General features: G+C 43.0%; 1 protein-coding gene across 1 annotated transcript in view; it reads right to left on the bottom strand.

Moving 5' to 3' along the window:
- Positions 1-24,247, bottom strand: part of TAF4B (TATA-box binding protein associated factor 4b) — a 351,422-nt gene that overhangs the window by 2,225 nt on the left and 324,950 nt on the right. The window lies entirely within an intron of this gene.

Genomic DNA, 24,247 nt, shown 5'->3' with positions numbered 1-24,247 from the left:
TGTGGTGTACGATTTTATTACAAAGCAATATTATAGTTTATTAACCAAATTACAAGAGATTTGTCTACAGTGAACGCCCTGCCCTGAATGCACATATTTAAAGGCACTCATATGTGATAATGAATAAAACAGGTATTGGCAGACAATAGGACTCGCCTATAAAAGATCCATTGGCTTTGTAAATGTTTTTAGCCATGCAGCATACAAGTGTGGCCGATGTGCAAAATAACTGAAAGTAAACAAATAAATAAATAAAATAAAAGCGATATAACGTGACCAGTGTTGACCGAGTCATAGCGCTTGTATTTTCTTACTTTCACCCTTGTTGCACAGAGGCCTCGCTGCTATGCAAAATGCCTAAAAACATTGACCAAGCCAATAGATTATCGCACAGGCAAGACCTATTGGCTTTGCCAATAGTTGTTTCCTGGGTGAGCATCAACGGGATTGACAGAAGGTTAGTCGTAATGCCACAAGTACTTTGCTACAGGTTTCCAGTAATGTGTGTTTGCATTTACCTTTACGTGAGGTTCGGGGTCGTGAATCCTTTATTATTATTTTTTTAAGACTGCTAACTCCTGTGCAGTCCCAATATACTTGTAGGATCGCAAGGTTTTGAATGGGTACGTTTTACTGCTTTCTGAGCTCTCCTGAGCTTGATGAAACAATAAGGGGACCCTCAACCAGCCACCCCTAGATGACATGCAGCCAGCTGAAAGGCCATTATAAGGGTGGGGCAGGGAGGGATAAGGGTTGTGTGTGTGTGTGTGTGTATATATATATATGGAAAATGTCACTTATCCAGTGTACATCTGTTCGTGGCATTAGTCGCTGCAGATTCACATGCTGTGCACAGTCCGCCGTCTGGTGTTGGGCTCGGAGTGTTACAAGTTGTTTTTCTTCAAAGAAGTCTTTTCGAGTCACGAGACCGAGGGACTCCTCCCATTTCGATTCCATTGCGCATGGGTGTCGACTCCATCTTAGATTGTTTTCCCCGCAGAGGGTGAGGTAGGAGTTGTGTATGTTAGTAATAGTGCCCATGCAATGGAATGAATACATATGTACATAATAAAGGTTAAAGTAATATATTTACAAATGTACAAATGTTCAAGATCTACTTCTAAACGGCTACAGGCTACCGGGGAGGCGGGTGGGCGCATGTGAATCTGCAGGGACTAATGCCACGAACAGATGTACACTGGGTAAGTGACATTTTCTGTTCGATGGCATGTGTAGCTGCAGATACACATGCTGTGCATAGACTAGTAAGCAGTTATCTCCCCAAAAGCGGTGGTCCAGCCTGTAGGAGTTGAGGTAGTTTGAAATAATGTTCTTAGTACAGCTTGACCTACTGTGGCTTGTTGTGCAGTTAACACATCTACACAGTAGTGCTTGGTAAATGTATGAGGCGTAGACCATGTTGCTGCCTTACATATTTCGTTCATTGGAATATTTCCTAGAAAGGCCATGGTAGCACCTTTCTTTCTGGTTGAGTGTGCCTTTGGTGTAATAGGCAGCTCTCTCTTTGCTTTAAGATAGCAGGTTTGAATACACTTAACTATCCACCTAGCAATGCCTTGTTTTGAAATAGGATTACCTGTGTGAGGTTTTTGAAAGGCAATAAATAGTTGTTTTGTTTTTCTAATTAGTTTTGTTCTGTCAATGTAGTACATTAGTGCTCTTTTGATGTCTAATGTATGTAGTGCTCTTTCAGCTACAGAATCTGGCTGTGGGAAGAACACTGGTAATTCTACTGTTTGATTTAAGTGGAACGGTGAGATAACCTTTGGTAAAAAATTTGGATTTGTCCTTAGAACTACTTTATTTTTATGTATTTGAATAAATGGTTCTTGTATGGTAAATGCTGAATCTCACTCACCCTTCTTAGAGATGTGATGGCAATCAAAAATGCAACTTTCCACGTTAAGTATTGCATTTCACAAGAATGCATGGGCTCGAAAGGTGGACCCATGAGTCTTGTTAAGACAATGTTGAGGTTCCATGAAGGAACAGGTGGTGATCTTGGTGGTATGATTCTCTTTAAGCCTTCCATAAACGCTTTAATGACTGGTATTCTAAATAGTGAAGTTGAATGAGTAATTTGCAGGTAAGCGGATATTGCGGTGAGATGTATTTTTATGGAAGAGAAAGCTAGATTTGATTTTTGCAAATGTAGTAAATATCCTACTATATCTTTTGGAGATGCGTGTAATGGCTGAATTTGATTATTCTGGCAATAATACACAAATCTTTTCCACTTATTTGCATAGCAGTGTCTAGTGGTAGGTTTCCTAGCTTGTCTTATGACCTCCATACATTCTTGTGTGAGATCTAAGTGTCTGAATTCTAGGATTTCAGGAGCCAAATTGCTAGATTCAAAGATGCTGGATTTGGATGTCTGATCTGTTGTTTGTGTTGTGTTAACAGATCTGGTCTGTTGGGTAGTTTGACATGAGGTACTACTGACAGGTCTAGTAGTGTTGTGTACCAAGGTTGCCTTGCCCATGTTGGTGCTATTAGTATGAGTTTGAGTTTGTTTTGACTCAACCTGTTTACTAGATATGGAAGGAGAGGGGGGAAAAGCGTACGCAAAGATCCGTGACCAGTTTATCCATAGAGCATTGCCTTGGGATTGATCTTGTGGGTACCTGGATGCAAAGTTTTGGCATTTTGAGTTTTCCTTTGTTGCAAATAGATCTATTTGAGGTGTCCCCCAAATTTGAAAGTAATTGTTTAGTATTTGGGGGTGAATTTCCCATTCGTGGGTTTGTTGGTGATCTCGAGAGAGATTGTCTGCCAACTGGTTCTGAATCCCTGGAATAAATTGTGCTATTAGGCGAATGTGGTTGTGAATCGCCCAAAGCCATATTTTGTGTGTTAGGAGACACAACTGTGTCGAGTGTGTCCCTCCTTGTTTGTTTAGATAATACATCATTGTCATGTTGTCTGTTTTGACAAGAATGTATTTTTGGGTTATTATGGGTTGAAATGCTTTCAGCGCCAGAAATACTGCTAACATTTCTAAGTGATTTATGTGAAACTGCCTCTGATGTATGTCCCATTGTCCTTGGATGCTGTGTTGATTGAGGTGTGCTCCCCACCCTGTCATGGAAGCATCTGTTATGACGTATTGTGGCACTGGGTCTTGGAAAGGCCGCCCTTGGTTTAAATTTGTACTGTTCCATCATAGAAGCGAGATGTATGTTTGGCGGTCTATCAACACCAGATCTAGAAGTTGACCCTGTGCTTGTGACCATTGTGATGCTAGGCACTGTTGTAAGGGCCGCATGTGCAATCTTGCGTTTGGGACAATGGCTATGCATGAAGACATCATGCCTAGGAGTTTCATTACCATTCTGACTTGTATCTTTTGTGTTGGATACATGGCTTGTATTACCTTGGGAAATGCTTGAACCCTTTGTGGACTTGGAGTGGCAATCCCCTTTGCTGTGTTGATTGTCGCTCCTAAGTATTGCTGTGTTTGACACGGCAAAAGGTGTGACTTCGCATAGTTGATGGAGAAACCTAGCTTGTGAAGGGTTTGTATGACATATTTTGTGTGCTGTGAACACTGTTTTAGTGTGTTGGTTTTGATTAACCAGTCGTCTAAGTACGGGAACACATGTATTTGCTGCCTTCTGATATGTGCAGCTACTACTGCCAGGCATTTTGTAAAAACTCTTGGCGCAGTTGTTATTCCGAATGGCAACACTTTGAATTGGTAATGTATTCCTTGGAATACGAACCTTAGGTATTTCCTGTGTGAAGGATGTATTGGTATATGGAAATATGCATCTTTTAGATCTAATGTTGTCCTGTAGTCTTGCTGTTTGAGCAGTGGGATTACGTCTTGTAACGTGTCCATGTGAAAGTGGTCTGATTTGATGTAGGTGTTTAGTGTTCTGAGATCTAGTATTGGTCTCAGAGTTTTGTCCTTTTTGGGTATTAGAAAGTACAGTGAGTAAACTCCTGTGTTCTTTTGTTGATTTGGTACTAATTCTATTGCGTCCTTTTGTAGCAATGCTTGAACCTCTAGTCCTAGAAGATCTATATTGTTGTTTTGACATTGTGTGTTTTCGGTGGGACGTTTGGAGGGAATTGGAGAAATTCTATGCAATAACCATGCTGGATAATTGCTAAGACCCAAGTGTCTGTTGTTATTTCCTCCCAAAGTTTGTAAAATTGGCTTAGTCTTCCCCCCACAGGTGTTATGTGATGGGGTTGTGTGACTTGTGAGTCACTGTTTATTTTGAGGAGTTTTGGGGCCTTGGAATTTTCCTCGATTTCTTGGGAATTGGCCCCCTCTATGTTGCCCCCGAAAACCTCCCCTCTGATATCGACCCTGGTAAGTAGGCCTTGTTTGTGAGGTTGTGGTTTCTGTGGGTTGACCTCGAAACCCTCCCCAAAAAGGTGTTTTCCGAAATGTGCCTCTGCTCTGCGGGGAGTAGAGTGCGCCCATGGCTTTGGCTGTATCGGTGTCTTTTTTGAGTTTCTCAATGGCAGTGTCTACCTCCGGCCCAAACAATTGCTGTTCATTAAATGGCATATTGAGCACAGCTTGTTGGATTTCCGGCTTGAACCCTGAAGTGCGCAGCCATGCGTGCCTTCGTATCGTGATTGCAGTGTTTATTGTCCTTGCAGCTGTATCTGCTGCATCCATGGAAGACCGTATCTGATTATTTGAGATACTTTGTCCCTCTTCCACCACCTGTTGCGCTCTCTTTTGGAAGTCCTTGGGTAAGTGTTCGATGAAATGTTGCATTTCATCCCAATGAGCTCTGTCGTATCTTGCCAAAAGTGCTTGTGAATTGGCAATACGCCATTGATTTGCTGCTTGTGCTGCAACCCTTTTTCCCGCAGCATCAAATTTGCGGCTCTCCTTGTCTGGAGGTGGTGCGTCTCCTGAGGTATGAGAGTTGGCTCTCTTACGAGCTGCCCGACAACTACTGAATCTGGTGTTAGTTGCGTTGTAATATAGATTGGATCTGTTGGCGGTGGCTTGTACTTTTTCTCCACCCTTGGAGTTATGGCTCTGCCTTTAACTGGATCCTGAAATATTTGTTTTGAATGTCTTAGCATTCCTGGGAGCATGGGAAGGCTTTGGTACTGGCTATGGGTGGAGGATAGGGTGTTAAAGAGAAAGTCATCCTCAATTGGTTCAGAATGTAGGGTGACGTTGTGAAATTCGGCTGCCCTTGCGACCACCTGTGAGTAGGATGTACTGTCCTCAGGTGGTGACGGTTTTGTAGGATAGGAGTCTGGGCTGTTGTCAGACACTGGAGCATCGTAAAGGTCCCATGCATCGGGATCATCCTGACTCATTGTGGTATGAGCTGGTGAGTGCATCAGTGGGGGAGTTGTTGGTGGTGATGCATGTGTTGATGGTGGTGGAGAAGGTGGTGGAGAAGGTGGTGGAGTTGTTTTCCTTGCCACCTTTGCTTGTGGTTGCTTGTCCTTTTGTTGAAAGGCAAGTTTCCTTTTAATTTTGATTGGGGGAAGAGTGGTTATCTTCCCTGTGTCCTCATGAATATGAAGCCTCCTTTGCTTGTAGTCAGCCTCTACAGCTTGAAGCTCCTCTCCAAATCTATGTAATTGGGAGGTTAATCCTTGTTCCTCTGTATAGGAACTAGTTTTCGGCTCCGAGGCTGGATGTTTCGGAACCGAAACCTTTTCGGAAGTCTTTTTAGGCTCCGAAGAAACCTTCTTTGCTTTCGGCGTGGTGTCTCTGTGCCGAATTTTCTCGGAGCCGCTGTCTCGGCTCCGAGATTGCTGTGTGGTGGTATCTCGACCGGAGTCGGATGACTTCGACACCAGCATGCCCTTTTTCGGTGCCTTGGATCGGTCACCTAGTTTTCGGGTTAAGCCATGGCCTGTTGGCGGTGGCGTCCCCTGGGCTTTTGTGGACTTCTCGTGAGTCTTGATTTTCGATGTCTTACTCACGGTTTTGGGTGTTTCTTCGGCGTCGAGTTCTTCAGAATCCGACTCGTGGACGGAGAAAGCCTCTTCTTCCTCCTCGAAACGTTCTTGACCTGTCGGCGTGGACGCCATTTGTAGTCTCCTGGCTCTTCGGTCTCTCAGCGTCTTCCTCGAGCGAAACGCTCAACAGGCTTCACAAGTATCCTCCTTGTGCTCGGGGGACAAGCACAAGTTACAGACCAGATGCTGATCCGTATACGGATACTTGTTATGGCATTTTGGGCAGAAGCGGAATGGGGTCTGTTCCATCAGCCTTGAAGTCGCACGTGGCCGGGCCGACCAGGCCCCGACGGGGGATCGAAAAAACCCCGAAGGGCCACCGGAGCTCTTCAAAATTCGGTGTCGATTTGTTTTAACTAACCCGATACCGAACGCAAACAATACCGACGTTTTTTTCCGAGATTCTAACTAACTTTCCGACCCGAAACACGGAGCGAAAAGGAACACGTCCGAACCCGATGGCGGAAAAAAAACAATCTAAGATGGAGTCGACGCCCATGCGCAATGGAATCGAAATGGGAGGAGTCCCTCGGTCTCGTGACTCGAAAAGACTTCTTCGAAGAAAAACAACTTGTAACACTCCGAGCCCAACACCAGACGGCGGACTGTGCACAGCATGTGAATCTGCAGCTACACATGCCATCGAACATATATATATATATATATATATATATATAAATAAATAAGGGGCGTGTCCAGGACGTGCAAAATTAAATCAGACGTCCCCAGATGGATTCATAACTTAATTGGATTGCCTACGTCCACTTAACTCCACTCCAATAAACAGGCATTGCTTCCTTTTCAAAGTGTGAATCAGGTCTGTAGGAGAGGGCCCGCTTTTTTTTTTTAATTTTTTTTTTTTAAACGTGCTTAGCGCCATGTTGATTCTTTAAGAGTTCATCTCACTGCACGGATTTAATGCCTCATGCTCTGAATTTTTCTAAAGTCCATTCAACTGCACTATAATTGGCATCATCTTGTAGCAAAGGCAATTAAATTAGGACTTTCTGGTGGTCAGAGGCCACGCAGTTTAAGAACGTCAGCTAGGTAGATGCAGGAAGCACACGTGCACGCAGCAATGCTGTACAGTTCCACAAGAAGCTTTTTGCTCAGCTGGTAAAATGCGCATGGACGAAAGGGCCGAGAGCGAGGGGAAAAATGTGCATAAATGGGCGAAGCACAGAATCCCACTGTAATTAATTATTCGAAGCCCAGAAACTCTGAATGCTGCGGGAATCACACTGAAGGGGACTACCAACTCCCGCAGCATTGCTACTCCTGCAGGGGGAAATTCCGAGCATATTTTAACACACATATGTATTAAGGCCCACAGAAAGAAACTGTTAGCCATCTTTTCGTTGATAGTACCACTACGGTTAACTAGTAACCAAGGGTAGATGTAGCAAAGGTTTTTACCCATTCTGTGTCTATGGGAAAAAGTGTTCGTACATATGGCCCCAAGTTGCTTGATGCAATAAAAAGGTTGAATAAAATACGAAGGTACTCCATACAATAGTTGGGGTAAAATAAAAGATAAACTTTTCAATTCCCCTTGCATAAAGAAGCATCCGAGTTCCAGAGGAGCGCAGATATAACAGAACTATGCCTGCTCGAACAAAAAGGCAACGCTAGCGTTGCAGAATGGAGTGGACTGGCACACAGCAAAGGCCCGCGGCCATACTCCAATACGGAGTACTAAGTAGCAGCAGTTGCACTGTTTACTTAAAGTGAATATGGACACATCAAATTATCTCTCATCATACTGCTAGAAAACCTATTAAACAGTTCTTGTGCAGTGTCAAGTTACGGCCCAAAACAAATTAGCTGGACATAATACTTTGAAGCAGTCACCAAGAGCACACTGCATCTAACTCACGAGTCCACACACAGTTCCATCCCTTGACACTATATACAAGATGGCAAACACCAGAGCATTAGGTTTCAGCAGAGGTGCAGCAGACATCTGGGCTCGAGCTTTCAGTGGATCGTCCATCTCTGTATAGAACGCTGCTTGGCTGAGTATATCGGAATTGTATGACAAACTATTTACTGCCAGTCTGTCTGCATTGCGTGCTACGTAGCAAAGGCATTAAGCAGACACATTTTGGCCACAAATCAAAAAAGTGGTTGAACTGCATTACTTCAGGGTGAAGCAGTAACACGGCTTCACCCTGAAGTACTAGTACTACATAGAAGACGTTACATTCCATTCAACTATAAAATAACAATTTTATTCTTCGACTCAATTACAAACTATACTGAAAAGGACATCAAAATGTAACTAAGACATAAATTGCAGGAAAAGCATACCCCCTGCTAAACACCATTCCATCCTGTGCCTATCGGTGTGTTTTCTTCCGGACCGCAATCGTACTGTACGAATCTGTGTGTAAATGACATGACCCTACCATGATGGTACGTGGTTTGAGGGAAGACAGGGCAAAGGTTTATGTTAGGTTGCTCAGTCTAACAGAACCATAAACACTCCATTCAAGAGAAGATTCATCCTCACGCTGCTTTATACCAACTGTTTTTTATATGAAGAAAACGTTACGTCTCTGTTCTGCACAACATTTTATATGAAGCTGCAATGTAGTTAAAGGAAAAATATAAAGGACAGACGAAGTTCACAAAAAACAAATAAACAACCTTTACCCAATAACGACAAAATGATTTGGCAAAAACGACAAGGTAAATTGGAGAAACACGGCTTTAACCTTTTCAGTGAAAGTCAATGGGAGAAGCCATTAATAAGCGTTTCCGTGGAACCGAATACAATCGTCTGGAAAAAAAATAAAGCTGCTAATAACAACTATAGTGGCAAAAAACTGACTTTCAGCAGGACATCACAAAAAAAAAAAAAAAAAAAAAAAAAAAAAAAATACGTTTTAACCTGCAAGATCATGTCGCCAGACGCACGGTGTTAGCTCTAAGAAACAAAGGTTCATTCAGAAGCAGGACTTCATTTTGAGACCAATGATTCAGACAAGCTTGAAGAGCCGAATAGGCCCTCACAACTTCGAAGAGCACAGAGGCATGACAGCAAAGAGTGCATTATGAACATACACAAACCCCCAAACCATAGCTAGTGGTCTATCACTTAGTAAAGACTATTTCTGCAGTGTTAAGCCTAACTGCATAAATGCTCAATAAAACATACAGGACTGTTGTGTAGTAAAGTCCTTGGCTGCCACATCATTACACAGAGTGATCCTGAGAGATGAAATTTTATTAATACATTAGTGGCATAAAAGTAATCAGATGGTGATTAATTAACCTTCATTTAAAAGCTTAACAGAAATTAACGGTGAGATGTAAAATGTGCATGTTTAAATTATGATGGACATTGTGGCTGCCTTTCGTATTTTGATATCACGTTTAACATGAAGACATTGTGCATTTATATTTGAGTGAATTACTGACATGAGACAATGCAAAGGATATTTTATTAGGCGACTCTTCGGTGAAGATTTTAGGACGGATTATTTTAAGGCGCCTGGAGTCCTGGATGAGAGGGAATGATATTTTAAGTCAGGATCAGTATGGTTTCAGGGAAGGCCTTGGCACGCGAGATCAATGTCTTAACCTATTGATGCTGATCGGCAAATGCACGCAGGCTAGGAAAGGTACGCTCTATCTTGCTTTTATGGATCTAAGCTGTGCCTTTGATAAGGTGAACCGGTCTATATTATGGGAAAGATTAAATCAGCTAGGGCTGGATCCTAATATTGTAGAGTTGCTCTGATACTTACATACTGGGACGATTGCTAATGTTAGGGTGGGGTCGAATGGGGAATGCTCAGAGGCCTTTAAGCTTTCAAGGGGTGTGCGCCAGGGGTGTGTTCTGGCTCCTACTTTGTTCCTTCTATATACAAATGGATTGTCTGATTTTCTGATGAAACATTGTAGGGATGTTCCAAAGGTGAATGGTACTGATATCCCTGTACTAACGTACGCGGATGACGCAGTCCTTATGGCCCGTACTATGAATGGTCTCCGGGAATCAGTTAGAGCTTATGCCTCCTTTATGTCAGCTTTGGGTTTAGAGGTCAATTTTAAGAAATCTCATTTTATGGTGTGTGGAAGACCCCTGAGTAGGGTGGGGGAGCTAAGGGTGGAGGATCAAATTATTAGTAGGGTCCATGAGTTTCCATGTCTAGGGATTATTTTTGATGAGAAAGGATCTTGGAAACCTTGTATTGCCAGAAGGGGTGCGCTTTTTCATGCAGTAGTTGGCACAACTTTTGACTTTGCTGTAAGGGTAGGTAGTAAACCCATCAAGCCCTTGCTTGAAATTGATAGGCGGAAATGCCTCCCCGTTCTGCTGTATGGTGCTGCACTTTGGGGGTATAGGGACTCCTGAGCCCTTATGGTGGAAGAAAATCGGTTCTGTAGAAGGCTATTGGGAGTTGGACAAAATATCCCTGGTTTCAGCCTTCATTTGGAGCTGGAGCTTGAGTTTGTCCAGGACACTATTCAGTTGGCTCCCCTTCTGCTATGGTTTTCAATTTGGACTAACGAACATGCCACTCTGAATAGGGATATCTTAAAGGATTGTCTGGTTTGTGACAATGTAAAGAATATTCCCTGGTTGATGCACATAAGGAAGATGGCTCATGATTTGGGGCGGCCTGATTTGGTTGATTATCCTGAAGACCTGACCAGGTGTGATAAGAAATGGGTAAAGGAGAATTTTTAAAAAATCCAGAAGAACAGGAGGAAGGGGGAGGCCTTAGGGAAAAAAATCGATCAGGGATTTCATTATGCTAAAGATGTGGGTAGGTCCTGAGCGCTATCTCTTAGAGATGAAGGATGTGAGGGAAAGGTCTCTCATAACCCGTTTCCGTTTGGGGATCATTAGAAGTAATTTGTGTTTCCCGTTAGGTCAGTATGGGGACAAATGTATTAGACCCTGCCCCTGTGATGGGGTGTCCCAACAGACCTTGCCCCATTTTACTTTGTTTTATGTTTTTATGCACCATTCAGAACTCGTTTTTTATTACCTCTCCTAAGGCCCAAGGGTTTTGTGCAATATCGTCCGGCTTTTATGTGGCTGCAGATGGCCTCAGATGTATTGGTGTGGAAGGGGCTGGGATAATTCCTGAAGGGAGCTATTACTTGCCGTAACAATGTAGAGTTTTTAGAATGAATCCTTCTATTTTACTGTTTCTATGTATGTGGTTATATGTTTTTATTCCTGATGGGTGTTATTATTTATGGTTTTATTGCTAATTTTAACAAAGGTATTGAAGATTATTTATTGTAATGGATGAATTTTTTCATACCGAATAAAAGTTATTATTAGGTGAATTTTAAATAAACATTAAAAGAATACCAATTATTCATACTTGTGTTGATTAAAATGAATTTTATTAACGCAAGATGTGTGCAGAAAAATAAATGCACATTTGACATTGTTCTAACATGTCAAATGTTTGCAATGAAATAATTTGCTTTACATATTTAAATTAAATTGAGGTGTCCAATATGTTTAATGTATTAATGTCCATTTAGGCTTCTTGGCTTGACTAGACCGGAGAGAGTAATTTTGCAGCAATAGTGGAAAATCACTTGTTTTCTCTGTTCCCTCTCTCCTGAATTCTTTTCCCTAAGTTGGTGATGTGATATTGAATGTTCTATTGTATTGAAGGCAAGAAACATGGTTATTAACGTTACATTTTTTGTTCAAGCTGTTGAACTAGACAGGACACTTATGATTCCCATGTAAAATGTATTAGTTCATTTAGTGTGCCGTGAGAGAGGATCCTGATGTTGCAAATAACTGGAAAATGTAATATTTTGGTGGAACTGTATGAAATAATTGAAATGACAATGCACTTTTGCTGAGAAAATAGGGAATAGTTGCAAACTTGGTGGTACCATTGACAACCATTGGACACTGTATCTGACGCCTAAAATAATCCCACCTGAAGGGCCAATTTAGAGGATTGTGGTTATTTTAAGTAGTGAGAAAGTTGGAAACTTAGATTTAGTCCACTCTTACCTCAATGCTGTCAAGAACTCTGCCAGGGTCCGTCTACTTCTGTCTCAAGTTTGCTGTCACCCCCTGTTCTCTTCAAATCCCGATGAGTTTTTCTCATCTTAGTCTTAACGGTCACAATTGTTTATGCTGTTCAATAGCAATATGCCCAACTGATTCCGAACTGCTGATCCATCAATGTGCAGCTCATTTTCTGTACTGTCTTAATGCTGCTGTCAACAGAAGTCAGAAGAAAGTGACCACTCTTGCCGACGAAACATTGCTGTCTGCTGTCCCATGAGGAGAAGTATAATTAAATGTGGTTTCTTGTCTCTTTTCCAGCTTAGGCACATGCACCAGCGTATTCTTATAGTGAGCTGCCTTAGTTAGATGTTTTTTCCAAATTATTTATGTCTTTCTTATGCTTTTGTCCACATGTATTAGCCCAATCCCACCCATGCAAGTCCTAATTTGAGTTAGAGATAAGGATGGCCCAGCTCTAAAATTGATTGTTAAAACTGTATTTTGATTTACTGAGGTCACCATCGTCTGCTTAGAAAATTGTAATTAATGTGCCATTTTAGCCTTGTTGATCTGTTATTCTTTTGGAGGGTTTAACAGTATTGATGTTTAGTAGGTTAAATCGTTTAAGACATTTTGGTGTATAACTTAGTTTTGAGCACCATAAGAAACATTAATTTTCAGATTATGATAAAGCTTTGAAACATTTTTTGGCGTTTGATTTAGAGTCAAATTGTTTATAATGTTTAGAACTGTTGATGGTGTAATGTTATTTGTTTGTGACTGAATGATCCTGACTACTACACTCTTCGCTACATCTAAAGATTTAGTTGACCTCAAGTGGTGAGCATAGTGATAGTGTCTCACCTGCGCGCTTGTGGTTTCTGAACCACAGGTGGGAAGAAGACTTCTGCAGGTATGCCAACAGTTTTTGACAGCAGAGGATGGTTTTGTCTTGTGAGGAGGGGAGTCAGAATTTGCCCACATTGTGAGCTGTTCTTGATGTGTATAGGTTGATGAAATTCCAGCGTTGTGTTACAAGAGTACAGTATGTATTTTGAGTAGGGTTTTTGCTTGCAATGCTTTGGCTAAATCGCAGTGAAATGTGATGTATGAAGTGAATAGGAAGTTTGCGTACTCCAAGTGAATGCTGCGCTTTGTGCTTAACATTTGTCCACGTGGTTGTTGTTGTTGACAGATCTTGCGAGGCCTAAGACTCCAGAGTATTGTACAAGTGCATTGGGACACTTGGTTAATTTATTGTCTGCAGTGAGTTGATGGTCGATTGAGTGCTGCTGACATTGCCAGTAGATTTGTTGTGTGTGTGAGTTGTTGGTTGGAAATGGGTGAATCCTGAGTGCACAAGGAAAATTTGTATCAACTGGAGTGAGGTTTGCAGGTGAAATCTTACTTGCGCATGTGAGAAAGCCATAGCCGGAAGAGTGGCTGTGCGATAGGCCATAGTTGAAAATTCCAAACAGCTTTCCTGAGCTTGAGCCCTACCCTTAGTGAGGAGACCGGTTTGGGTTTTATGCTTGCAATATTTGCATTTAGGTTTTGTGTGAGAGGTGTTTGAGAAGGCTCTGAAGTGAGTCACAGCTGCTGAGCTAAGAAAGCATGACATAATTTGGGATAATCTAAGCAGTGTACAGATTGATGGACAAGACTGCACTGCTACAGGGTGAGAACAGCTAGTGAAAAGGATTGTGGGATTGAAAATTACTTCCTAGTTTCCTAGATTCTGTGTTTGTGAATTAGATTTGTGTAAAGATGAAGTTTTTCAAAGCTTTAAGGAGCACATTGAGAGGAGGTATTTTTATTCCAAATAGAGAAGGTGAACCTACTCCACCGGAGGGTACATCAGCATTCTAGGTTATGGAGGAGAGAGAAGTTTCAGCATGTCTCTGGGTAAACCAGTGGTGCAAATTAACTGAGAAGGAAGATACTTCAGTTTTTCCCAGTCATTAATCTTAACTAAAAGTTTTTGGAGAACTTGATGAGGGTGTTGTATTAATCAAAACACCTTCCTAGACCTGCAGAATTTGAAGCACTTGCTATTTGGGAAGTAGTTGCAAGACAGGAAGAGGCTAAGAAATTTGAAAGGAGAATGAGGAAAGCAGAAAAGGCATTAGTGGAAGCTCAATGGGATGAGGAGCAGAGAATGTGGAGAGCAGAGACATTACATGTAGTGAAGTTATTCCCAGCAATTACACAGGAAGATGGAGGTGTTAAATCTAGAGCTAAAAAGAAATCTGAAGAAGCTGCAGAACAGAAGTTAGGTGAAAATAAAAAAGGCAGCAGATCCCAAAAGAGATTGAGAGGATGAATTTATAAAGCAGTTGCGGCAAAATCATCCTCCACTGTATAATGCAGTTGCATCAGTGGGCCCTAATGTAACCCTGAAAATGGCCACGGCCCCAGTTCAACCGACCCAGTTTCAGATAACTCCAAATGTGCCTACTGCTAATGTTGCACAGGTGCCAGCGGTTTATTAGACAGTTCCAATCGTTAACAGAGTTCAGGATGTCACAGTTCCAACAATGTCACAGCCAATTCAGAATGCAGGAATGATTAAAGTTGAGTCTACACCTACAGTACAGACACCTGTGCAATTTGTGAATCCGAGATAGACAATGCCTATCTATTCCCCAGTAACAACACTGCAGAATGTTGCCCCAAATTAGTCAAATCCAGCTTTTGGAATTGACTGGCCAAAGTAAAGGATTAATGTTCCTGCCAAGTCAAGCGAATTTGTCAGGACCAGATGCATTGACATTTCCTGTTACAATAGGTTCTGTTGTATGCCCAGGGTAATAAGAGTGGTTCTCAGATTCCAAATCCAGTATTAGCAATTGACTTCACCTTTTGGAACTAAAGCAGAAATGGAGACTGAGCACTACAGTGCCTACCATAATCCCCTATAAATTATTTTGGTTCAAACCAGATGCATAATAGAGTAGGTCCACTGATTGATGTGACATGTCCCACATGCTCAGTGGGATCATCTGTGATGGCGCAAGAGCAGGCTGAGAACCCCATGCAATATTCCACAGTTTGTGCCCCAGGGCAATGGAAACATTAGTCCACAAGGACTGACAGCCCAACAACTGACCGAATGGCTAGATAATTAGAGTGGAACACCAGCTTCAGGCAACACGCCTTAGGGAGACAAAACGTTTAAAACGGCTGGTTAAAATTGGAATTGAATTAAATGATTGAGGGAACCCTTGAATTAGACATATTAGATTCTTACAATGAAAATTAATTGTGCTTCATGTGCAAAGACGTTACTCTTTCAGCAGGACAAGTTTATCAGAAATTATCTAATTTAGCCAGTAAATATGAAATTAAGATGAATACAGCCAAACAACTGAAGAAGAGTTATAGATTAGAATTCGATTTGAGAGAGACTGCGAACATGACATCACCTGGAATGGAAATTCAAATTAAGGAGTTGATTCAGAGTATTCAAACATGGAGAGCATTAGATAAATGGGAAGGTAGATGGGCAAATACAAGAGATCAGAACACTGCATCTTCAAATGATGTACAGCAGGCTGAGAGAGCTGTAAAAATGATGCTGATGAGAGAGATTCCAGGAGGGAACTTTGTTCATGTTCCTTGAAGCAGAAGTGACATACTGTCATTTAGAAGTGATTACCCACAATTGAGAAAGAAACCAGTGGAATGGTATCAGCAAATGGAGAGATTTGTCAAGCTTGCGAAGCATTTGCAGGAAGATCTGAACACTTTGAGATTGCGTATCCAGCAGACTTGTGAGTTGAGAGTAAGCAGAGTGTTGATTGGCCAATGCATGAGCCGCCAAGGGATGCAGTAACAGATGCGGCTGAAGAGGTAATGAACAGCTATTACAAGGTGACTGAGTTTTTGAAAACCAGAGTTTCCCCCTAAAGATATTGACTGGAAAAGAATTGACAGGTCATCCCAGGAAACAAAGGAGTTTGTTTGTGCTTATTATGAGAGATGGATGCAAGCATTCAAGCAATACAGTGGCACAGAAATTATTGCGCCGAGAGACGTGATTCAATTTGTGTTCAGATTTGTTCAAGGAATGAAGCCTGAAATTAGCAATAAGAATCAGAATCATAATTTGCTGACAAGGAAAGCCGATTAATGAAGTATTGCATTATACAAAATATTGTAGTGATGAGACTGAGTTGAAGCGGAGGAGACTAAGGGAAAAGGCAATGGTGATGCAAAACAAGTCTGCCCAAGCAGCAGGTATGCAGGGATCGCCGAGAATGATGAGCACAGGGAACACAACAGCAAGGCAATATGCTGTCTCAGTTCAGAGGACCAGGCGAGAAAGAAGGGTGGAATGGCACACTTGTGGAGGTGCCTTAGTCTTGCCCCCCCACCCCCCCTCCAAATGCCCCATATTCCACTCCCCTTATATTATCCTCCCACCCATCGTCCCATTCGTCCTCCCAGTCAAGCTTAATTAAACCTAATTACGCTGATGTCATGCAGCAAAGGGAAAAGTTAAGAAGCTAAATAACCAAGCTATTGAACAACGGAGTGACTAGCAATTAAAGCAATAAAAGTGAACAAACGACCAAGTAACCAAGCAGCTGGATAAACAAGTAGATTGCCTCCCCTAATCGGCAAATCACACAGGAAGTGACGATAGCCACATGCAATACCAACTCACAGATGGCTTAGGTTCAAGGTATACAGGAGAGGATTCTTGCAAAGAACCTTTCATTGGGACAACCTGAACAATTATTTCTGTATCAGGAACAAGGGACTCACGCAAGAAACAATTTCACCCAGTGAAGTAATATCGTGGGGTCAGGCATGTGCCTGGAGAACAGGGCTAACCCACCGGGAGACTAACCATATAAGTACTCGGAACGCCTTTGCTTCACACGGGTCTGACTATAAGCAGGAGAACCATGGGAAAAATCAAGCGATAATTGTATAAAGTCCCAGAAGAACTTCGATCAGCCTACTTCAATATTTACCCTGCTATACGCATCATGGGCCTTGTGACATCCTTAACAGATAAAACATTTTGTGTTTCCTTACATAATATATCATCGCTATCGAATTTAGCATCAGGGGAACTCCTCTCGGTAAACTTTAACATCTATGCTTGGATCAGCCAGAGAGGATCTATTCTGACAACATGGACTGATCAGCGCATCGTAGAAAGAATCCTTGGAAACAAGGGTTTGCTGATTAGCAGGGGTATAAAAATCAGCAAGCCAGAAATAGAACGGTATCCCTGTGTCCTGACTATGAGAAATCAATTATTTTGTCGGTTGACTAAACCATCTAGTATCCTGAGAAGAACTCCTGTGGTAAATCCCAATGGATGATAAAAGAATTACCATACAGGTAACAAGGGATACAGGAAGTTTATCAAAAGCAGATGTGAGAAGCAATTTCAGTGACCAAGGCTGGCAGAACTGGGACTGGCTGACTGTAGCCTTGACCACAAAAGAAAAAATGCATCTTTAGCTGTAAAAGACTACCCTTTAAAATATCAAAAAGTGTGATTATATTAGTAAGTGGGAACGTGGCCAGCCTGACTTCCCTATTTGCTAGCCGCACCATTGCGAGTTTTGTGAACAATGCAGATATTCTGCGTTTCCAGGAAACCTGGACGGTGGAGCATCTACCCATCCCTGGTTTTATAACAACCCAGACTCCTGTACAAAGAAAAATCTGTTTGCAAGGTATATGGGAGGGATAGCAACATCTGTCAAATTAGTTCTAGTTGTTAAGGTGGAGGTCTGGGGGAAATCAACAAGGGATGTCCATGTAGTAAGCATTTATGGCCTGGCCTTTACCAATAAATCAATGCAGATATCAATTATAAACTTGTATATAAATCCCAGCCGGGCAAAAAAAAAAAAAACAGGCAAATGTAAAATCCATCTTATCTTTGCTGAAAGAATTTTTGTATGAGCCCCCGGATCGTGACTGTGATAGCAGGAGACACATTTTCGCAACTTGGGTCAGGAGGCTGGGCTTCCAGGAGATTCTGCAAGAATGATTTTAGAAACTTTCTTCAAAGACTTCGGAATGAGAACGACCAATCGTAGTGAATCTGTTGTCGGCACACCTCTACCACCATTAAGAAGTATTTCTACATTAGACTTCTTTGAGTGCAATACTGTCGGCTAGATGCCTAAGCCATCATCAGCTCATTAATAGAACAGAAAGTGATCATAACCCTGTGACAATAGAAATTGGTCTTGGAGCGGCAAGGCACCTGCCCTACAAAGTTACTGGGAAGCAGATATTATCTAATAATTTGTGTCCTTTGCTGAAACAAATTAAATAGGATGCAGCTTGCTCTGCCAAGTATGCACTGTGGAAACAGGTCAATGGCCCCCTAATGCTGGAAATTGGGACTGGTCCGGTGTCTTACCAGTGGGGAATTATTATTAATAGGCTCCACAGTGCAATTAATTGCTCTAAACAGCACAGGCCGCTTGGGACTAAAAGAATAGCCATGGATAAATTTTCAACATCCTGGGAGTACCAACATAGCACAAAGGAATGTAGACAGGCGGAATCACACTACAGGAACAATAAAACTCCCATTACAGAATCCCACAGAAGGCTGGCAAGAAAAGAGCACAAGAAAATATTATGGAAATTAAAGATAAAGGATACAGAGGAATGCTGGAAAAGAATACACACATTAATGATGCCAGGGGAAAGCAGAGAATTCAACACCCATTTAAACACACCTGCCAGCAAAGACAGTGTGGTTTCTGTTTGTGAATGGGAAAGATGTGCGGGAAAGCTATATGTGGATCCAGATCACGTAGAGGCTCATGGCACCATGGGGTCGCAACATATTTTTGATGGTCTTGATAACAGATTGTCATACTTAGTAATATTCGGTGTGATGGGGCACCAGGTCCAAACGTCTTCCAGGAAGCATCTTGAGCGATGACTGTTTTTTTGGGTTGAGCCTATGACTATCCTGTTCAGTGATTGCCTATATTTTTTTGTCATCCCGGAAGCCTAGAAAGGGTAAATTTTGTTCCCAATTCATAAAAAAGGAGATATTACCTAACCTGAATACTATAGGCTGATAGCACTATTAAATGTGGATGGTAAGGCCTTTGCAAAGATGCTCCTACAAGAGCATGAAAATTGGATCATGGAAAATAACATTATTCCCATATACCAGACTGGGTTTAGATCTTGCTCTTTTACAATGTTCTTGGCCTCTCATACCTGGGTAAAAAGGCACTGAAGTCCCCATCCCATCCGCTCTATGCTTATTTCATAGATTGCAGTGCAGCTTTTGATGGTGTTGAGCATTATATACTCTGGAAACAAATAGGCGTTTGGGGGATACCAAAAAAAGTTGCTGGGATCTACAATTGCGCTATACTCCAACAAATGGATGTGAATCAAGAGATCTCAAACATGTGTAACAAAGAACATTTATACTAACAGAGGTTTAAAGCAAGGCTGTGTCATTGCCCCCACACTTTTCAACCTTTATAAAGCCGACCTTGGTGCAGAGTTGCTTAAAGGAAATACATTCCCTCTGAAATTGGGCAATACTGTGCTCCCTATAATTTAATATGTGGATGACTTGGTTCTGCTTGCCCAGACTCTGATAGGGCTGAAAATGAGCAGCATTCCAAAGGCTAGAAACAGACATAGTAGGTTTCTTTGAGCCTACACTGACATTTGGAACAACATACACACATCGGAATAACCTGACATGTCTTCTCGCACAGGTAGAAAAGGAGTTCATAATTCAAGTAGAAGAAAAGCATTAAAGAAAAGATAGACATGGGTATGGTTTCCAGAAACAAGTCAGTTCACAACACACCAGATACATAAGGATGCTTAGCTTTAGACTGGAAACATGTAGGGAAGCTTTGTATATATGGAGCGCAATCGAAACCTGATAAGTTTGTAGGAACAAGTGAATGTGTTTTTGTTTAAGAGTGTATGGTATTTTATGCTAAATGGACAAGAAACAGCTGTGCCTGTCATCTATTACATCTGTGGTAAAAATGCTTCTTACAAATTACCGAAAGTTTGGTACGGTGCATGCTATTTACAAGTGGTTTTTCTGAAAATGCATAAAGTACACATTGACAACTCAGCATGGATTGAGAGATTCAAAATAAAATTCAACAGAGGAACAAGTGGTTCAGAAATTACAGGAGATATTTTTGGAGCCTTTACTCCAACAATGGCGGCAATCTTGAATGATATAAAGATAAGGAAGTCATCAACAATTGTAGATAAGATGTCAACAGATTCTTCAACTGCAGTGCTCCTAATGGATATGGAAATGGTTGCGGGAAGATCTATGGTTCTGCAGAATCGCCTTGCGTTACACATCCTTTTACCAAAGGAAGGCGAAGTCTGCAGAGTTTTAAAGTCCCATCACTGTTGCACTTACATTCTTGATAACAGCAGGGAGATAAGGAGATACTTATCTAACCAGAAAAATTACCAATGTTTGGGAGGAAATAAGTAAAGGATTCTTGAAGGTAGGGTCTTGGTTTGGAAACTTGGGTAATGAGTTTGTGAGAATGAGCCTGAAACCTTTTTTGATTGTGACAGTGTGCATAATTTGTGCACTTGGATTTTACAAGGCTTGATTTTTTGGGGGAAAAGACAAATAGTAAAGAATAAACAGAGGAGGGAAGAATTTAAAATGGAGAATATGAGAAATGTTATTAGACAATGAAGAGAAATTACAGCAGACCCAGACCTTTATGTTAAGCTACAAGGTTTTGATTTGTCTCATTGCAAATGAGAAAAGTTATTTTGTGATGGCATAGATTGCTGTCAGAAGAGGGACTGAGATAAACCCTACCTCTGGGATGCGGCGGCTGTGGGTCGTCTTGGCTTTGACCTGCCGAGGCCTTGGGTCAGAAGTTGCTCGGCAATCCCTGGTGGGGAAGGATTGCCAGCCAATCCGGGCCTGACTGACGGCAACTGCAGGGGCACGTGGTGGCCTATGGTGGGCCCTGACGAAGCCAGAGGGAATGCTTTGTCACTGGGATGAGGCGGGTCTACCAGTGTGCCTGCCAAGACTAACGCTGGCTGTGACTGGAGTGGGCAGAGCTGAGTGGGAGAACCCTGGGCCTTTGTCAGGGTCCTGTCTCTTCCAAACCGACTGGTGTGTGGAGGCACCCAGACTCTTCCTGGGACTCACCTGCTTGGGGCTCCAGGCCCCTCTCCCTTGGACCTACGTGTAACACAGTGACAGTAATAAGCACAGGAGAGGGGGCAATGGTTGGTTATTTGTGCGTCTGTGCAGCGACAAGCAGGCTACCCCTTGATAACAGTGAGACTGCTCGAATCATGGGGAGAAATAAAGCTGGTAAACCACCTCCCACAAATAGACCAGTTCGCCACCCTGCCGGGTGCCATAGGGGCATCACCGCAACCAGAGGTAAAACTGTAGTTGAGGGATTGGACACGATCCTACAAGCCATACAGTCCTCCCTGAGTGCCCTGGAGACCAAGATTGGGGAGATACGAGAAAATGTTGGCCTCCTGTGACAGGATCTTTGGAAAGCAGTGGGTTGCATTACGTAGGTGGAGGAGAGGGTGTCCACAGTGGAAGACAAATTCCTGGATATTAAAACCAAGGTTGGGCAACTGCTGACCCGGACAGGCGAACGCCACTGTTGAGCCGAAGTTGTGGAGAACAGCTTGAGGTGCAATAATCTGTGCTTTGTAAAGTCTCCAGAGTGGGTCAAAGACATGCATTCCACCAGGTGTTTGCAGCAGTGGCTCAGATCAATGCCTGCAGACAAGCTGTCCCTGTGGTTTGCGACTGAGCAGGCCCGTAGGGTGCTGGCTCCTAAAGCCTCCCCCTGGAGGCCAGAGGCACCCTCTGATATCATGCTTTCTTAACTTTAAGGACTGTGACAACATCCTCGGAGAAGCTTGAGTGCAAGCTGACCTTCACCATAAGAATGGCAAAATACTGATCTTCCCAGACTACACAAGAGAAGTCCAGAATAAGGGTTGCTCATATGAGAGTTTAAAAAAAAAAAAAAAAAAGCTCAGAGTAATGCTCCTATATGCTTATGTTCCCTGCACAGCTCAAAGTGCTCATGGATGGTAAATCCTAATTTGATACCCTGGAGTCAGCCTGGGAGTGGCTTACTGAGGAGCCCTGGCTCTGAGGGGGTAATGCGATGCGCCCCTGCCAAATGGTGGGGATTACTGCTAGTCAAAAGACCCTCCCCCGGACCACCGCCGCAAGAGAGGCTGTACCCGGTCACGCCACAGTCTCTCCTCATCCCCGAGCCTGGACTCAATGCAGCCCTCAACATCTCGGAGACTGGACTTGTCTGTACTTGATAGTGGTGGTCTCCCTCCAGTGGCGTCCCTGGAGGAGAGGCTAACACAGGACCATCCAACTGCTTTTGGGGGGCAGGGTGCCACGGATGACGAAGCTCTTTACTCTGCCTGGGGCTTTGCTGGCTGACCACCCATTGAGGGGCAAATACTGTATTGCATGAATGCAACTCAGTGGAGGGGTTCACCACTCCATTCCCATCATGGACAAAGTGTTGTGCGGTTGAGGTATATAGTTCGGGGCGACAAATGCTTCTTGAAGGGACATATGGGGAGGGGTAGGTTGAGACAAGTTTCATTTTTGTTTGTAGTTTTATGGGCTCTAAATCACTTTTCACATTGGTACACCGCTGCTACTCCAGCTACTCGCTCCACCCTGGTATCCACCTGGCTCAAGGGCCCACAGTTCAGGGCACATGGACTCGCTAAAGACCCCTGATGCTTTCATCCACTGACTCCCCTGACATCCAGGACATCCCTACACCATAATTACATGGAACGTCAACAGTCTGCTGGACAAGATTAAGCGTTCAGCAGTCCTTAGCAGTGTCTGACGCTCCTTTCTCTCCATCTTAAGGCTGCAGGAGACACACTCAATATGCTTGCATGCTATGGCTTTGACAGAGTTTAACACATCTGGGTTCAGTACGGGAGCCAGATGGATGGCAATACTACTTCACACAACGTTTCCCTTGACAGTGATCACAACGAGGTCCGACCCCCAGGATCGTTACATTGCTTTGACAGGAGTGTTAAAAGGTCAACCATTTAATATTCTCAGTTTACATGCCTCTCCTGATTGCGTGGAAGAATTCGTGGACACTCTCCAGGGAGCAATAGCACACTTCCCATTGGGATTTACTTTGACAGGGGGAGACTTCAACGCTGTACCCAACCCCTCAGCTGACTCCACTGGTCCCCCTCCATCTGTAAGATGTAATCGAGCTAAGTTGCTATGTAACTGGGTCAATGGATTGGGCATTTACAATGTATGGCGAATATGGTACCCCAAGGTGCAACAATTTAGGCACAACTCAGTGGCGCACTATGCGTATGCCTGGATAGACCTCTGCTTTATGCTGGCACCGGACAAGCTTTCTGTGGTCCACACCCAAATCCTTCCACATGGTATATCGGACCATGCCCCACTGCTGTTGTATATAGGCAGGTCCGGTGTCACACAGCGCCTGATGTGGCGCTTAAACAGGTGTCTACTTCAGGACAAATCCTTTAAATCAAACCCTGGAAGAGAATCTAAAACATTACTTTCATGCCACCATTGGATCTGTGCAATTCTCCAGCTCCCTTTGGGCAGCCTGTAAAGCCACAATGAGAGGCCATGCACACCACCACCTCTGGGTGACAGAGTGTGCCAGGTGCAAGCACATCACAAGCCTTGAAGACCAGGCTCAGGGCCTTGAGGCACATTTCTCCCCTTCTAACTATGATGCCACTACTAGGCAGCTCTTCTCCCTTCAGAAAGAGATTTGCCATCACTCCCTTGAAACAGCCAAGTATATGTGGCAAGCCTCGGTGGCACAAGTGTATGGTTGAGGGAATAAAAACAGAAAGCTATTGTACTGGTTGGCATCCCCGCCCTTGGCCAATAAGATTATCCCAGAGATAATTTACGATATGGGCCAAACACACTGTCCCTCCCTGGCCATCACTCAATCCTTTTCGGCTTATGAGCAGCTCTATGCAAAATGCCAGCGGCCTTGGGCCGAACGGGCAAACCCCCTTCACGATGTACTGTCACTTCCATGCCTATCTAATGCTGAAAGGCAAGCTCTTGATGAAGCAATAACCTTGGATGAGATCAATGCCGATGTTGCTACATTGGCAGCTGGCAAAACACTGGGCCCGGATGGATACCCAGCAGAATACTACAGTAAATAGAGGGAACAGCTAGCTCCAGACTTGCTGAACCTTTACAAG

This window comes from Pleurodeles waltl, chromosome 2_2, assembly GCF_031143425.1.
Source record: "Pleurodeles waltl isolate 20211129_DDA chromosome 2_2, aPleWal1.hap1.20221129, whole genome shotgun sequence".
In the NCBI taxonomy this organism is placed as follows: Eukaryota; Metazoa; Chordata; class Amphibia; order Caudata; family Salamandridae; genus Pleurodeles; species Pleurodeles waltl.
The sequence above is the reverse complement of the archived record's forward strand: the minus strand, read 5'-3'. Positions and strand labels throughout refer to the sequence as shown.